Genomic DNA, 17,094 nt, shown 5'->3' with positions numbered 1-17,094 from the left:
TGGAAGGAGGGTGGCGGCATTAACAAGGTGGAAAGAGTGTGGCAGCAGCAGTGCATGAGTTTCACGTCCCGCGCCCGCCACTCCTGCCCCTTCATCACCCTCCCGCCGGCGCAGTGGACGCGATCCTCGTTCCGATAGCAGGGTGGCCAATATTCCCGATGTTTACTGGTGCTATGTTACGGCGCTGAGTTGTGTGAGTCGTTGCGGCGAGGCGAGGCGGCGAGGGGAGGCGAGAGGGCGAGGCGAGGCGAGGGGGAGAGGCGAGGAGGTGAGGGAGAGGGAGGAAGGGGAAGATAGAAAGCAGTGGTAAGTCATCTAGGTGAAGAAAAGGGAGGGAAAGAGAAGGTGAAGGAAAGGGAGGGGACGAGGAAGAGAGGGAGAGAGAGGAAGGGAAGATACCTAACCTAACCTAATAAAAGTAGTGCAGAGTCTAGTAGGTGAGAAGTAGGGAAGGGACGAGAGGAATGTTGCGGTATAAGGAAGTGAAAAAGAAGAAGGAGGGATTTTAGAAAGGAGGAGGAAGTAGTAAATAGAAGAACAAGGAAGGATGTGGAGAGGTTAAGGAAATGAAGTTAGGCGTCCTAAGACATCTCCCGCCAGTTTTTCTCCCTTGCTCAGCTGCTAAGTCTGTTCCGGGGCCTTATCCGTCCATGTATGGAATATGCTTCATGTGTATGGGGAGTTCCACTTATACCGCTCTTCTAGACAAGGTGGAATCAAAAGCTTTTTGTCTTATCAACTCCTCTCCTCTAACTGACTGTCTTCAGCGTCTCTCTCATCGCCGCAGTATTACATCTCTTGCTATCTTCTGTCCATAATTTCACGCTAACTTCTCTTCTTATCTTGCTAACTGCATGCCTCCCCTCCTCCCGCGGCCTCGCTGCACAAGGCTTTCTCCTTTCTCTCATCCCTGTTCTGTCCGCCTCTCTAACGCAAGAGTTGACCAGTATTCTCAGTCATCATCCCCTTCTTTCGTAATTTCCTGTATTTCCTCCTTCCTTTGAGTTGAACTCTTTCAAGAGGGAGGTTTCAAGACACTTATCATTCAATTTTTGATGACCGCTTTTGACTCTGGGGACCTCAGTGGTTCTTTTTTTTCTTATAGATTTTGTTGCTCTTGGCCAGTTCCCTTCCTACATAAAAAAAGGAAAGCATCAAAATAATATATATATTTTTTGCATCGTTTTGTATTTATATAACGAAAAGTACTGTTTGTCTTTTTGTTTGTTTGTCTGTCTGTCTGTATTTTTGTCTGTTCGTTCGTCCGTCCGTTTCACTGTCTGTCTGTCTGTCTGTTTGCCTGTCTGTCTGTCTCATTTTCACATCGGGAAAGTCGACAAGGATAAAGTCAACACCATTCTCTGGGAGATGGCGGAGAAACTAAACATTATAACACTAAAGTGAGCTTGTACGAGAGAGAGAGAGAGAGAGAGAGAGAGAGAGAGAGAGAGAGAGAGAGAGAGAGAGAGAGAGAGAGAGAGAGAGAGAGAGAGAAAACTATACCTGTCATAAGGAGAAGGAACACACACACACACACACACACAGACACACACACACACACACACACACACACACACACACACACGTAAGCATCCTGTGAAGAAGCATTGCGTGTTCCATTACCTCACGACACCTTCTGTATCGTCCTGCTGGAGATTGCGTTCGTGTTGAAGGCTTTTATCGTGCCTATGTTCACCTGTCTTGCCTCTCCGTGGTCTCCTTATCCCTTACTGAGCCTCTGATGGGTGGGTGTTGAGGAGCAGAGATACGCACACCCGTATTCAGAAACGTTTTGCTCTCTCACCACGACTATTTTCCAAGGCCACAGAGATGATTAGACGGGTTCTCAAGAGTGTTTCCCCTGTTAATAATGTAGAAATCCTGTTAATCTGTCAATGCAACCATGCAAATACCCTTAAAAACCCGTGTCACTTCAACTAACTAGAGCCTTTTGAAAGTAGTCGAGGTGCAGCGTGGAAGTGTTTCAAAAATACGATCCGTGGTGAGGTGGTGAGGGGTGCATAGAGTGACAGAGGAATGAAGGGACGGGGGCTGAGGGCTGAGTGAGTGAGAACGAGTGGGTGACGGGGATGTTATGCTATTGGGAATCTTCAACACGGGAATAATTCGAGAGTAAGGGAATGTACTGTCGCTGCCTCTACTGCTGTGTTGTTGCTGTTGTCCCTGTGCTACAAGTACTTCCCTGTTTCCCCTGTTAATAATGTAGAAATCCTGTTAATCTGTCAATACTGAATACTGAGTCTATTTTTGATTTTTATTACTGCTATTATTTTAAGATCACGTGTTTTTCTTCTACTTGTTGTTGTTGTTGTTGTTGTTGTTGTTGCTGCTGTTGTTGTTGTTGTTGTTGTATTTTTTTATCTACTGCTTCTATTATTCATTCAATTACTATTATGATTTTATTATTACTTTCTTTGTTTCTGTTTATGTTCTTGCTCTTCTTTTGCTTCTACCACTACTGCTACAACAACAACAACAACAACAACAACAACAACAACAACTACTACTATTACTACTGCCATTTCCTCCCTCCCTCCCTCCCTCCCTCCCTCCCTCTTTCCCTCTCTCTCCCCCTCCTTCCCTCCTTTCCACAGCTCATTTGGAAGGTAACGGAAGGAAAGAGAGAAGGAAAAGGAGAGGGAGTGAAACATGGAAGAAATGAAGGAAGGAAGGAAGGAAGGAAGGAAGGAAGGAAGGAAGGAAGGAAGGAGGGAGGGAGGAAGGGAGGGAGACACACAGAGGACGTCACGATTCAAGACCAATTAAAGTTTTAGATCCGAGACAGGATTGAGATATAGGTGAGTTTTGTTTTTACTCTCTCTCTCTCTCTCTCTCTGACAGCGTACAAGACACACTCTGTAGCAACATTTATCTCTTTCAAAAAACGAAACAGCGATGTGTGTGTGTGTGTGTGTGTGTGTGTGTGTGTGAGGAGAAAAAGGAGGATGAAGAGGAGGTGAAGGAGGAGGAGGAGGAGGAGGAGGAGAAGGAAGAGGAGGAAAAGGAGGTACTGTAACTACGTTCTAGCTGTGAGTGTATCATATTACCGGATGAGAGAGAGAGAGAGAGAGAGAGAGAGAGAGAGAGAGAGAGAGAGAGAGAGAGAGAGAGAGAGAGAGAGAGAGAGAGAGAGAGAGAGAGAGAGAGAGAATTTTCATAATGTAACTCGTGATGGCGAAGAGAAAGAGGAGGAGGAGGAGTAGGAGGAGGAGGAGGAGGAGGAGGAGGAGGAAGAGGAGGAGGAGGAAGAAGAGAAGTAAATCTAAGTGAAAGAAACACCAAAAATAGACAGGATGTAAGTATTGGTGGTCTATTTTGGAGGAAGAAAGAAAAAGAACGAAAGGAGGAGGAAGATAAAAAGGAAGGAAGAAAAAAAACGAGTTAGGAGGAAGGGGAGAAGGAGGGGGAGGAAAAGGAGGAGGAAAACCATCAGCGTTCAGAGATGGAAAAGAAGTGAACGGTAAGAATTAATAAGAAAAACTTGATTATTTTGTCTCTTGGTGGAAAAAAAGAATCATGAAAAAAGAAGTGACAAAAAAAAAAAAAAGAAAATGGGAGAGCGGGTCTTTCTGTAACAAGCTTTTTACTTTCCGGCATTTGTATAATTTATTTGTTTTCCTCTTTATTTATTTATTTATTTCTATAACTAAAAAGTGGGATGTTTTAGCCTCTCTCTCTCTCTCTCTCTCTCTCTCTCTCTCTCTCTCTCTCTCTCTCTCTCTCCAGTGTTGGTCGATCAGTCACTTCCAGCGCCTCATTCCTTCCCTTTTTTCCCTTCCTTTTTGTCTCCAAGTTTCCCTCCCTTCTTACTCACTTCCCTCTCTCTCTTCCTTTCTCCTTTTCTATTTCTCTCAGTTTTCTTCCTTCTTTTTTTTCTCCCCGCTTTCCATTTCTTCTCTACTCTCTCTCTCTCTCTCTCTCTCTCTCTCGTGTGGGTGCAAACGTACGTGTGCCCGGGCGCGCGTGTGGCTGGCAGGCGGAGCGATAGAGTAGAACAACAACAAAGTTTATCACGAAAAGGTAAAACGTGGAACAAAAAAATACCTGTCGTGAAGTTTTCCCTTGGTCACCTGCGAGTTCCCGAGAGAGAGAGAGAGAGAGAGAGAGAGAGAGAGAGAGAGAGAGAGAGAGAGAGAGAGAGCATGAACACTGTCTTAAAAACTATCATTTCTACATAGCTATAAGTGAACCATTACTACACCTCGGATGAAAACAAGTACCGCCACTAAAACTCCAGCAAGCACAGGTAGTGAGGAGGGGAAGAGTGCCAGGTGTTGCTGTGGGAAACGTACCACAGGTGAGGATGCTACGAGGCACGAGGAGCGATGTGGGGCGGTACAATTACGCAAGAGAGAAAGAGAAACGTGTGATTGGAAGGTGAGAAATGCCACGTGTGTCTCTCCTTTGTTGGTGTATGCATGTGAGATTGAAAGAGGAGGTTGGTATGTTAGGAATTAGAGGTGGTGATGGTGGTGGTGGTATTTGAGGTTAATATGTTAGTGAGAGTATGAGAGTTGATAGGGAGGGGAATGAGATCAATTTTTGGTGGAGTTGTAGTTGATAAGGGCGAAGGGATGGATGAGAGGTGGACGAAGGGAATGAGGGAAGTGTGGGTGTAGGCGTTGATATGGCAGGGATGGATGAGAGGTGGATGAAGGGAATGAGGGAAGTGTGGGTGTAGGCGTTGATATGGCAGGGATGGATGAGAGGTGGATGAAGGGAATGAGGGACTAGTGGATAAAGATAATAAGGCTTCGGAGCTTCGGATTCTACTAGTAATTCCATGACGAGTCTCAATGGGGAGTTTTTAATGCGTGCGCTTATGCATTAGTTGTGTAGTGTAGTAGTAACTTCCTTCCTGCTCCCTCCCCCCTCTCTCTCTCTTCCTCTCACGAACTCCAGTATTGAAATGCACCTTTCACTTTTGATTTCAGAGTCTGGGCACACCTGGGCCGTGCGACCACCAAGAAACACAGGTAAGTCATTATTATTATTATTATTATTATTATTATTATTATCATTATTATTATTATTATTATTATTATTATTATTATTATTATTATTATTATGATCCTCAAGTTGCAGTAGTAATAGTAATTCTTGTTCTCCTCTTGCTACCCCTTCCTCCTCCTCCTCCTGTGGAAGACATGACAGAGAAGGAGGCGCAATTATTTTATACGTTTAATCTAATCTCCACCCTGTTGTAAAATCCATAGTAAAAGTATTAATGCTTCCTACATTCAACGTAAATATAACTCACACAAATTTGTTATTGGTCTCTTTTATCGGCCTCCACGTCAGTCACAGGCAGCCGATAACAAAATCTAGGAGCAGATAGTAGAAATTTAATCCCAGAATGAAATCATAACAGTAGGTGACCTAAACTGCACAGGTGAGGCAAGACTTTTAAACTCACATTCAGGACATTATCTGTACGCTAACCTGCAAGAGAGCAGTTTACATTAGCTCGTAAAAAGACCAACAGGAGGCGATAATACCTCGGACCTTGTCTTAACCCCATTCACTGTTATCTGGCACATTTTTCCTCAATCACTAACCACTCAGGGACATTTCTCCTCGTTCTACAGCCGCCTCCAAACAGTATATTGGCTAGAAATTGTAAAATCTATTCCGTTTCATCCCTTTCTTTCATGCAGATGCTTAAATAGATTTCATACATTGCTTTTAGTGATGTGAATTGTTGCATATCGCAGTGGAAGGGTTAACTACGTATGAAAACATAGTCACCAGCGTGGAAGTCGGTCCAGAATTCAGTAACAGTGACCGCCGGTTCGAATACGAGGAGACCTGATCACCTCGCTGTACCAGGCTGGGCGTCAGACTCATCGTGTGCTGGCCAGTAAACACATCTCCCTCTTTCGTCTCTCTCTCTCTCTCTCTCTCTCTCTCTCTCTCTCTCTCTCTCTCTCTCTCTCTCTCTCTCTCTCTCTCTCTTTCTCTCTCTCTCTCTCTCTCCAACCTGACCTCGCTCCCAGCTGCCTCTACTACAGTACCATTTCCTTTTTCGGTTAGCTTCGACTAGAGGATGGATGGGTGGTAAAGAGCCTTCTTCTGTACTATCCTGCCTCTCCCATTAATAGTTAGCAAAGTGATCGATGAATAACTGATGAAGAAAAGAAGCCAGTGACGTATGAAAAAGCAGAGAGAGAGAGAGAGAGAGAGAGAGAGAGAGAGAGAGAGAGAGAGAGAGAGAGAGAGAGAGAGAGAGAGAGGAGGACGTCAGTGATAAGATTACTTCCAAAGTTCGAAAAAATGTGTAGGAAAAAAAAAAAAAAAACTATGAGGGAATGAAGACACGGAGGAAAGAAGGAAGGAATAAGAATGACGAAAGAAAATGAAAAGGTCAAATTGTTTAGAAAAAGGAAGGAGGAAGGAGGAGAAAAAACTGCAGCAACCTTTCTTGGAGTCAGCAATTAATGAATTCTTGAACTTAGACGCGCCTCTCCTTAGGGAAAAGATTGTGATGGAGGAGGAAAAACCAGAGGGGGTGGAGGATGATGGCAGGGAAGGTAAATACTGTAATATCCAAGTAGGTGTTCGTGGAATGCTGAATTATAAGTTATCAGAAGTTTTCGTAGATCTTAATTTTTCTTTTCCAGCAACCGTTAACGCAATCATGTGTGTGTGTGTGTGTGTGTGTGTGTGTGTGTGTGTGTGTGTGTGTGTGTGTGTGTGTGTGTGTGTGTGTGTGTGTGTTCTCCTTAATTTTTTTTTTCAGTTCTTCCCTCTTCGTTCAGTAAGCCAATGCCGGTATAGACTTCCGTGCACTTAAGACAACTCAAGGCTCAGTACCTCCACCTGCTCCTGAAATTTCCTGACATGCGTGAGGCCAGCTTGCCACTGACTGCCGCCGGTACACTCACAACAACAAGTCCAGGGCGGTGACAAGGACGTGGCTTGCTGAAAAGAAAAAAAAAAAAAAAAAAAGCCTGATCCACAACTCTGCCGAAGACCGAGCTCATGTAAGAGTCGAAGAGGAGAGGGAGCGAATTTCCACTCTTGAGTCGACAAAAATGTATCCAAGCACAAAAATATGAGTGAAGGAACCTTACGTCGAAAATAAAGAAAAAAAAAGAAATAATTGGGTGGATTTTTTTTATATGAAGTTAGAAGGAAGACAAATAAATGGAAATGTAAAAGAACTGATGCTATGTAAGAGTTGAGGGTGAAGGGAGAAAGAACTCACCCTTGCCTTGTATGGCAGTTCAGGTTTCATTGTATCGCGGCTTGTTGCTCGATTCAAGATTCAGGAATTTGCACCGCTGTTGTGTAGAAGTTTATCATACCACATGCGCTTGTTTGGAGCTCCCTACCGTCTGCATCACGCCACTGCCCTGTCACACCCACTGTCCCTGTAACGTGCACCCCATTAAATCGCCGCTGAGCTACACTGTTGACCTTCACCTGGAAAGCCTACTGATACGATACTCATTTCTTGAATCAACAGAACGGAATCAAGGTACACCAAGAGAGTAAAGAAGCTTGACATTGAAAATAGAGAAAAAAAAATAATTGTATGCATAGAGAAGGAGGAAGAAGGGGAGGCAGAGGAGCAGAAAGTAAAGGAAGAAGAGGAAAAGAAGAAGGATTACTAGCAGGAATAAAAAGAGTTAGAAGAACCTGAAGCACGGCCACTATCGAAACACGGATCCCCACAGCTTCTATCCGTTCATGTCCCGCCCTAAGCACCTTTGAGGGACGCGCCACGAGATGCCACAAGGCGCTGCCCAGGGAATGGTGACGCTGGAGACAATGGGAGTTAAATATCAACAAGAACAACAACACTGCACTTGGTTTTTGCGTGATGAAAGAGAAATGCGAACTCCAAAGACGGGGATTGATTCTTGGAGGAGTTAATAAAGGGTTGGATTGTAGATTTTTATATATTTTTTAATTAAAGGTAACTTGACTTCCCCTCCCCCACCAAAAAAAAAAAAAAAATGTAAGGCAGCAGCTTCCCCATACCCTCGAAAAAAGAAATGAAAAGACAAGAAAGACAAAAAGAGTAAAAATATGAGATAGCAACTTCCCTCTATTCGCCCGAAAAAAATAAGAAAAGAAAAAAAAAGAAATAAGAAAATAAAGCAAACGTAATAGGTAATTAATGATTATCTTAACGAGACTTTGTTGGTTGAGTGTCGTCACTTAAACACGAAATAAGAAGGAAAATGTTGACGTGGAAACTAAATTAGAGAGAGAGAGAGAGAGAGAGAGAGAGAGAGAGAGAGAGAGAGAGAGAGAGAGAGAGAGAGAGAGAGAGAGAGAGAGAGAGAGAAACAAATTATAATAAAATTGTTTCCCGTGGCGTTTATAATTTAAATCTTTTCACTCTCATAATTCCTTCGTGTGTTTCTCTCTCTCCGTCTTTCATGTTCTTTCCCTTCTTTTCCTCATTAACATACTAATTCTCTCTCTCTCTCTCTCTCTCTCTCTCTCTCTCTCTCTCTCTCTCTCTCTCTCTCTCTCTCTCTCTCTCTCTCTCTCTCTGCCAGGCAAATTAAGACTCTTACCGCCAGCGTTCTCAGTCAGCGTCTCCTGAACTGAACATTTCGACAACCAGTTTAATTTTTCCTAAAGAAGACGACGAGGGAGACGATTGAAAAGATAAAGTGCCTCTACTTCCCTGTATTTGCTTCGCTACTAAATTCCTACAGCATTCTTGCCAGTGTTGTTATCTTTGCTTTTTTGAGAGAGCTGGTGATAATAGTGGTGGTGGTGGTGGTGGTCAGGGAAGCATAAGAACATAAGAAAGTAAGGGAAAGCTGCTGCAAGAACCCGTCAGTCTTACGTGGCATTCCTTGCATGAAACGTACGTAAATAAATACTTCCACCTTTGTTTCTCGACCAACACACAGGTGGATAAACTAATTAGGTACACACCTGCTCTAACCCCCCCCTCCCCACCCATCCCTGTTCCTTGTTTACCTTTTCTCTTCAGATTTTTTTTTCCTTTCTTTTTATATCATCTTTTTTGTTTTCTATTCGCTTCGTCCTCTTGTTAGCGAATTTTTCCTTACCAAGCTTGTGTTGACATGATCTCTAGACTCTTTTTTGCGTGCGTTCTTTACTCAGTGTTGGTTCTTCGTTGTTGTAAAGGGCTCAGGCGGAGGCACGTGACGCGGCCGAGGCTCAGGTGTGACTGGAGTTTACACGTGTACATTTTTGTGATTGCTGTGATTGTTATTGCTGTGTTGTCTTGGAAGGTTCGCTTGTCTTCTTATCCTCTGTCCGTCTCTTCTCCCCTTTGCCTTTACTGGAATGTACTTGATTATTTTTATATTTTATTTGAATATTACACACTCAGGGAAATAAAGATAACGATGGAATCACACACATACACACACACACACACACACACACACACACACACACACACACACACACACACAGAAAAGGGGGTTAGTATGTTCTAAAGGTAAAGATGATCACTGTGTTGTATTATCTATTCTAAAACTTATCTTGGGGTTCTTCTTTATCTATTTATCTATCTGTCTGTGTATCTGTCTATATATCTATCTATCTATCTATCTATCTATTTATAAAAAGCAACTTAACCTACCACTGAAATATGTAAAAAAAAAAAGTTTATTCTTGACTGTAAAATAAATGAATAAAAAAAAGTATGTTCAGCTTCAAAATAATAGATTATAAATTTGCAAATCCAAAAGCACCACCACCACCACCACCACCGCCAAAACCACCACCACCACCACCACCACCACCACCACCACCACCACCACCACCACCACCACCACCACCACCACATTACGCTCATTATTACAGCCCACACTGCCGCCATTAGTCAGCCAGGCCTAATTATACACCGCGCCAGTTTGTCAGGTAATTGATCTCCGGGGCTCCACATTGCTCGCATCACGGAACCTCCACTGCATCACCACACATCTGACACCTGCTGGCCCACCACCACCACCACCACCACCACCACCACCATCACCATCACCACCACCTGGAATTCCTGACCTTCGCTGTATAATCTCTCTCTCTCTTCTTCATTTTTTTTTTTATTGTTAGAGGGGTTCTAGACAACGACAGCAGAGAGAGAGAGAGAGAGAGAGAGAGAGAGAGAGAGAGAGAGAGAGAGAGAGAGAGAGAGAGAGAGAGAGAGAGAGAGAGAGGCTCAGTATGATAAGAATGAAAACATGTAAACACTATCAACATCACCACTACAAGAACGATAATTACATAATTCACACACACACACACACACACACACACACACACATACACACACACACACACACATACACACACCAAGTATTAATCAGGCGAGGACGTGTATGGATTCACCTCGAGGCATCTTTTAATTTTTCACACGCCAACATCACATTCATCCTGGTGTAGATTCTCCCTTCTTCCCTTCTTAAATCTGTCACCTTCTCTCATGTGGTGGTTGGTGTTGTCACGAGAGGGTCTGGTCTTAAAGCAACACTCATTTCTCGCTTACATGCATTAATCTTATTGCTTCTCGAACACAAGTCCTTCTTTTATCCTTTAGTTAATTCTTCTTTTCCCCTCGAGCTCCCTTACTTTTCTTCTTTCTTTCTCCTCCTCCTCGTTCTTTTCTTCGTCTCAAACACAAGGCTTTCCTTATCCCTTAGTTAATTTTTCTTTTCTTCTCGAGCTCCGGTTTCTCTTCTTCTTTCCTTCTCCTCTTTGTTCTTTTCGTCCTCGTCCTCACCCGTGTTTCTCATCAACGTTCTCTTTCTTTTTCCTTTGCCTTGCTCTTTCTTTTCCCTCGTTATTTTCCATTTTCCTCGTTTTATTTCTTCAGTTTTTCATCTGATCCTTTTTCATTGGTCCCCCTCCTCCCTTTGACTTCGCCTTCCTTTTTCTTTCCTCCCCCGTTTCTCCTTGTCCTCCTCCTCTCTTTCTTCGTGTCTCCCTTCGTCTCTCCTTCTCTTTCTTCTTATTTTCTTATTTTCCTTTATTCCTCTGCTCCTGTTCTCTTCGTTCAACTCCTTCTTTTCTTTATCCTCGTTCCTCTCCTTTTCTCCCCCTCCTTCTCTTCCTTACTTTCTTCTCCTTAGTTTCTCTTCGTCGCCTTAACCCTTTCCTCCTCAGTGACTGCATCTCTCCGCGTTCAGCATCTTACACTCAGTTACTGAAAGCACGCGCTGCCCTGAACATTATTGGTATTTCCAGGGAGGTGACAATAAAGGAGGTGGTAGTAAGAGTCCTGGAGCCCCAAATCGCCGTGACATCCTTGCGTGCTCTTGGCGTGGCGCTGTAACCCGTAGGTATTTGAGTGTCTTGAGCGGTGTAATGCGGCGTGAGGGAAGCGTGCGCCAGTCTCATTCCCTGGCGCACGAAAGTCTAGGGATCATCCACGTTATGTTTAATTTGTTAGAGTGGTGGTGGTGGTGGTGGTGGTTGGACTAGTGAGTGCAGAGTAAAAAGACTAGTGTGTTTGACTGACAGGTAGGTAAGTTTGTGTCATACAGGGACTGCCACGTGTATGCCTCATGACTTCTCGCAGCTTCCCTTATTTTCTTACGTTCGTATGTTCTGCTTATCGGGATTACGACTTGTACGATGGATGATTGATGGGAGGGATTAGGGTCACGGTGATAGTGGCCGTGGCGTGGTTATATTTGTGAACTGGGATTAATGATGTGGTCGTTTCGTTTGATTATCATTACTGGCATTGATTTTCGTATTACTTGACTGTTATGGGGGTGCGGAGATGGTTGTAAGTAAATATGGTCTTAGTTTATTATGTTTCTTTAGTGGCGTTCCTATTTAATTGAGTGGTCTGCTTTGAGGTGTAGAGGCGACTTAGACAAGTAATCAGGCTCAGAAAAACAGAAAACGCAGAGTTGTAGAGGTAACTTCGATAAGTAATCACATTAATAAATAGAAAACGAAGAGTTGTAAAGGTAACTTCGGTAAATATTCAAGTTACTAAATAGAAAACGCAAAGCTGTACAGATAACTTCGCTAAATAATCAGAGGTCTACAAAATAATGGACACAGGTACCGTCTTTCAAATCCCTTAAGTGACTCTGACTTTATGAACACCGTGAAGTATAGAGCAACGCCTCATAGGTTCTGCTGCACCTTTGTAATATCATGTCGACGAGTCATCTCCCAAATATCACTCAAATCATCTTCCTTCAGGGACCCGGTCAGGCAGAGCAGAGGAGAGTCGCATAAACCTTCAAGAGGCACCAATATAGTAAAAGATAACGGTAATGTCCACGCTGACCATACCTCCCATCACAAGAGATCAATGCTCGTATTCTGAAACTCTATGCTTTCTCTTACCACGAATATTTTTAAAGCCCACAGAGAAGATTAACCGGGTTCTCAAGACTGTTTCTCCTTTAATTGTTAATCTGTCACCAGAAACATATAAAAAAAAAGCATCATTAAAGACCCGTGTAACCTCAACTACGGCCTTTTGATAGTGGACTTACGGCACAAAAAGTGTTTCAGAATATAGTTCCAATGGCGAGCGAGTCAGTGAACCCTGAACGTAAAGGTACAAAGACAATTAAGCTCCTAACGAGGTGATTAAGCTAACACGGGTAATTAATGTATACAATGATGAGGTGAAGGATGGAATTATGTCTTCAAGGAGATCGTTATACAGGTCCGCCAAGTAACGGTCATACCTGGAATTCTCTAACTGCTCCCTACCTGCATCCGGGTTTTCCGCTGTTGCTTCTCGCGTGTCCCTCACTCATGGCAGCTTTGTATCATCAGCGCCCATAAGCCCTTCAGGAGTTCCACGAAGACGGTATAATTGCACACGGCACGTATTCCAGCAATGACTGTCCCATTTAAGGCACACTCACGCCTTGCCACGTGCACTGGACACCCTCTAATTTGACTGCCCTATGATAGCTGAATTGCATCGTTTATTTCACTAGGATCAATAGGGAAGGCGGATGTTGAAGGAGTTATATTTTTAGGTCTTTCAGCGTGGGTTGTAGTAAGTGAGCTCATTATTGTAAGCTCCGTATTAATTTGGGAGGCTGTTACGATGTCGCGTCGTGGGAGTGTAAAGTTTATAAAGATGTGTTGTGTAAAGAAAATATTTGTCATAGTTTTTTTTTGCTTCACTTCATGTGTTTCAAGGTCGGATTTAATTTATTGAGAGACTGGAATATAACGAATCAGTGAAGAAAAAAGTAAAAATCAACGTAGATAAATTTATACACAAAAAAATTTACAGTTAGAATAAATAAATAAATCTATTGTTTTGTGTTTGAACCAGGGCCACTAGTGTCTGTGATTGCAAGCCTCGTGAATGTTGGGTTCTCGTGACCCACAGGGAAAAGGGAAAAATGTCCTCAGCTTTAGCGTGTTTGTTTGAGAGTAAAGCTGCGAGCCGTAGGAGTGTGTGGCACCTGCGTTTCCAGACACCGTGAATCAACATAAAACACGCACATGGACGCACACACACACACACACACAAAAAAAAAAAAAAAAGAACAAAGCAGAATAAAAATACAGTATAAATAAATAATATAAATAAAATAAATAAATAAAAAAAAATCAGCGCTCGTCCGACCCACAACTACCTCACCTTTGAAAATACAGTGTAGCATCATTTCTGCTCCTGTTCAATATAAATTAACGCGGAAAAAAAAAAAAAAACACACAACTAATTAGAAATAAGAGTCGAAGCAATGGCACCTTTGAAACTGCTTCATAACAATATAAATAAAAATAACAATAACCTTCAACTAAAACACACCAATTACCTCACGTGAAAAAAAAAGGAACAGGTGACATAACAAGGGTGACATTAGCAAATTCCTCAGGGTCAGTAATCAGGATAGGACAAGAAATAACCGGTTCAAGCTTGATTAAATAAAAAAAAATATATTTGAACGAATTAGTTCACAAACTGAGTGGTAGATGAGTGGAATAGACTCAATAACCAGTTTGTGAGTGCCGAGTCATTAGGGAGCCTTAAAAGAAAATTAGTTATGTTGTGTTTCTATATTGCATGATCTTGCGTTCATTAGTCACGTTTCGTCTCTCATCTGTCAAGGTGGTGATGGCTTCTTGTAAATCTGATACCTGTTTTCGTGTTTATCATCGTCTTCCCTCATTTATTCTCTCAACTTTCTTACTTTCATTCCTTCATTTCTTCATTCTTGTCTCATTCTTCCTTTTTTACGTGTTTCATTTCTTCTTCGCGATTCTTGAGTTACAGCAGATAAAGTTATGGACTGGAGACGACAGGTACAAATAGGTAGGTATGTTTTGATACAGGGACTGCCACGTGAAGAACCTGATGCATTCTTGTAGCTTCCCTTATTTTCCTATGTTCTCAACGCCAAGGTATGATGACAGGAGTTATAGGGGAACGTACCAATATAATCTCATCACCGTGGTTACTTCAGTGTGCGTTGAGGAGATGCATCACGCTTCTCACCCTTTCTGCTCATCCTTTTCTGCACGAGGGAAGATAAATCGAAGGTTTACGTCCTGAGCGTTTTACGGTAGAAAGTTAAATTTTTTTGTTCAGTTTTATATGGAAATTGCACAACAAAACGTCACTCTGCATGTAAGAGAGAGAGAGAGAGGAGAGAGAGAGAGAGAGAGAGAGAGAGAGAGAGAGGAGAGAGAGAGAGAGAGAGAGAGTAGTAACGGTGAGCGGACTGGGCACACACACACACACACACACACACACACACACACACACACACACACAACAAACAGTGAGCGGGAAAAAGGGAAAAAAAAATGGTTTCGTATTTCATGTACTACAAATTTCCGTAATAAATCGTGGGTGTGTGAATTTTATTTCCCATTAAATTTGTCGGTGTGGATTCTTTTTTTTTTTTTTTTTTTTTTGTGTGTGTGTGTGTGTGTATCGATCAATTAAAATGCGTAGTACTCGTCTCTCTCTCTCTCTCTCTCTCTCTCTCTCTCTCTCTCTCTCTCTCTCTCTCTCTCTCTCTCTCTCTCTCTCCCTGAGCCAATGTTTTTCCTGCTTTCACTAAGAGTGTGTATGAGAGCGGCTGTGTCCATATATCTCCTTTGACAACGCAGAAGACTCTCTCCCTCTCTCCTTTCCCTCTCCTCTCCCTCGCCTTCCTTCCCTCTCTTTTCTTTCCTTTCCCTACTTCATGCCTCTATCTCCCTCTACCTCCCTAATTCTTTTCTCCTTCACCTTCCTTCCCTTTTCCCTCCTTCCCACCTTCACTTCTCTTTTTCCCTCTCCTTCAAAATCCTTCTTTATATCGCTTATCTTTTTTCTCTGTCTCCCTCTTTCTCTTCTTCCTTTGCTTACCTCCCTTTCTTCTTCCCTTTATCTCTCTCTGCTGTACATGATTTCTTTTTTCTTGTTTTTATTCTTGTATATCTGTGTTTATCTCTCATGTGTACGTCTATCTGTCTGTATTTCTGTATGTGTCTTTGTGTGGATGAATGGAGGGAGGGAGAGATACGTGGATGGAATGAAAGTAATAGTATATACAGCCTGCGGAGACGGAAAGATAGAAAGCAAAGAAGAGGTGGAAATGAAAGAGCATTGTAGCAGGACAGATTGGAGAGTCTTAATATTTCACGAGATGTTTGAGGAGTGTCTCTGTGTGGTAGCGGGGGACGTCCTTCACACACTTGATAGGTTGTCGTTTTCAGTATCATTCCTCCTCCTCCTCCTCCTCCTCCTCCTCCTCGTCATCTTTATCATCGTTATCGTCATCATCATTATCGTCATGAAGTTTGGTAGATTTATTTTTACTATAATGGCAGGGGTGATGATAATGATGGTAATGATGATAATAATAATAATAATAACAATAATAATAATAATAATAATAATAACAATAATAATAATAATCGTAATAATAGTAATTTTTATCACCTTGCAATATACATGAAACTCAGCCTTGTGAGCTCTCAAAAAAAAAAAAAAGAAAAAAAAAAGTAAAAAGTCATGCATACATACAAACACACATACACATCTCATACAATCAACACACCTAACAAAAAAAACAAAACAAAACATACATTAAAAACTAAAATTTCACCTTGGCTATTATGAAGCACTTATCCACTTAACCATCATCATCATTATTCATTAGTTTGTTTACCGGCGACCAGTATTAGTTGTCACACGCTCACTGAACCCAACCTACCTGCCAACTTGCCCTGGATTAGCACAGCGGCGGGAAGCGAGCTGGTTGAAGCTGAGATCCGTGAAACATCCAGCGGCGTGCTGTAGCCCCCGCACCGCTGCATCTTCTGGCAGCCCTTCTCAGCACGCCAGGCGGCTGAGTGCATTCCTTGGCGGGTATTCAGACACGCTCCTCTCTGTTTCTCTATGACTAATTACAAAGGCCGCAGAGATAACTAGCCGGGTCCCCAAAACTGTTTCTGCTGTTAGTAATGTAGATATCTTGCTCATCTGTCACTAGAACCATAAAAATACTCATAAAAACCCGTATCACTTCAGCTAGAGCCTTTTGAAAATAGTGGAAATGAGAGTAAGAGTGTTTCAGAATATGGTCTGTCTTCCCTCACGTGCTGCCTGGCCTATGCTGACGAGACTAACCAGACGCTCCCCTCTGTGTAGCCTTGACTCAGAAGTGCTGGGTTTTCAGATTGTCATGATGAGGTTGATGGTGGCTTCTTCTGAGTTTAAGATGCTGGTGTCTTTTAAAATCCTGGAACCATTTTTTGTTTGTTTTTGTTTATTATATTGCTTTCAGCGTATGTACGTCGTGATATAGTGGTGTTTTTGATGATTATGATAATTCTGATGGTGGCGGTGGTGAGGAGGAGGAGGAAGAGGGGAAGGAGGAGGAGAAGGAGGAGGAGGAGGAGGAGGAAAAGGAGGACCATACAAACACAATTCTACCTTGTCTGTTGATCAGTTTTCAAGGTTGACATGCGTAAACCATTTCATGTCTCCTGCAGCAAAATACCAGCATATACATTACAGTACTACTACTACTACTACTACTACTACTACTACTACTACTACTACTACTACTCAGCACGTATAAACTTGCCTTCACCCTCCCAAGAAAGAAGCAGAAGTAAAGGAGTCATGATACTGAAAAAAAT

The 17,094-nt window shown here is 42.5% G+C and overlaps 1 long non-coding RNA gene across 1 annotated transcript in view; it reads left to right on the top strand.

Moving 5' to 3' along the window:
• LOC135116488 (uncharacterized) overlaps positions 1–17,094 on the top strand; it is a 64,674-nt gene that overhangs the window by 25,235 nt on the left and 22,345 nt on the right. Inside the window, exon 3 of the long non-coding RNA XR_010276358.1 lies at positions 4,956–4,997. This is a non-coding gene — a long non-coding RNA (uncharacterized LOC135116488). The remainder of the gene's footprint in view (positions 1–4,955; positions 4,998–17,094) is intronic.

Source organism: Scylla paramamosain, chromosome 3 (assembly GCF_035594125.1).
Source record: "Scylla paramamosain isolate STU-SP2022 chromosome 3, ASM3559412v1, whole genome shotgun sequence".
Classification (NCBI taxonomy): domain Eukaryota; kingdom Metazoa; phylum Arthropoda; class Malacostraca; order Decapoda; family Portunidae; genus Scylla; species Scylla paramamosain.
The sequence above is the reverse complement of the archived record's forward strand: the minus strand, read 5'-3'. Positions and strand labels throughout refer to the sequence as shown.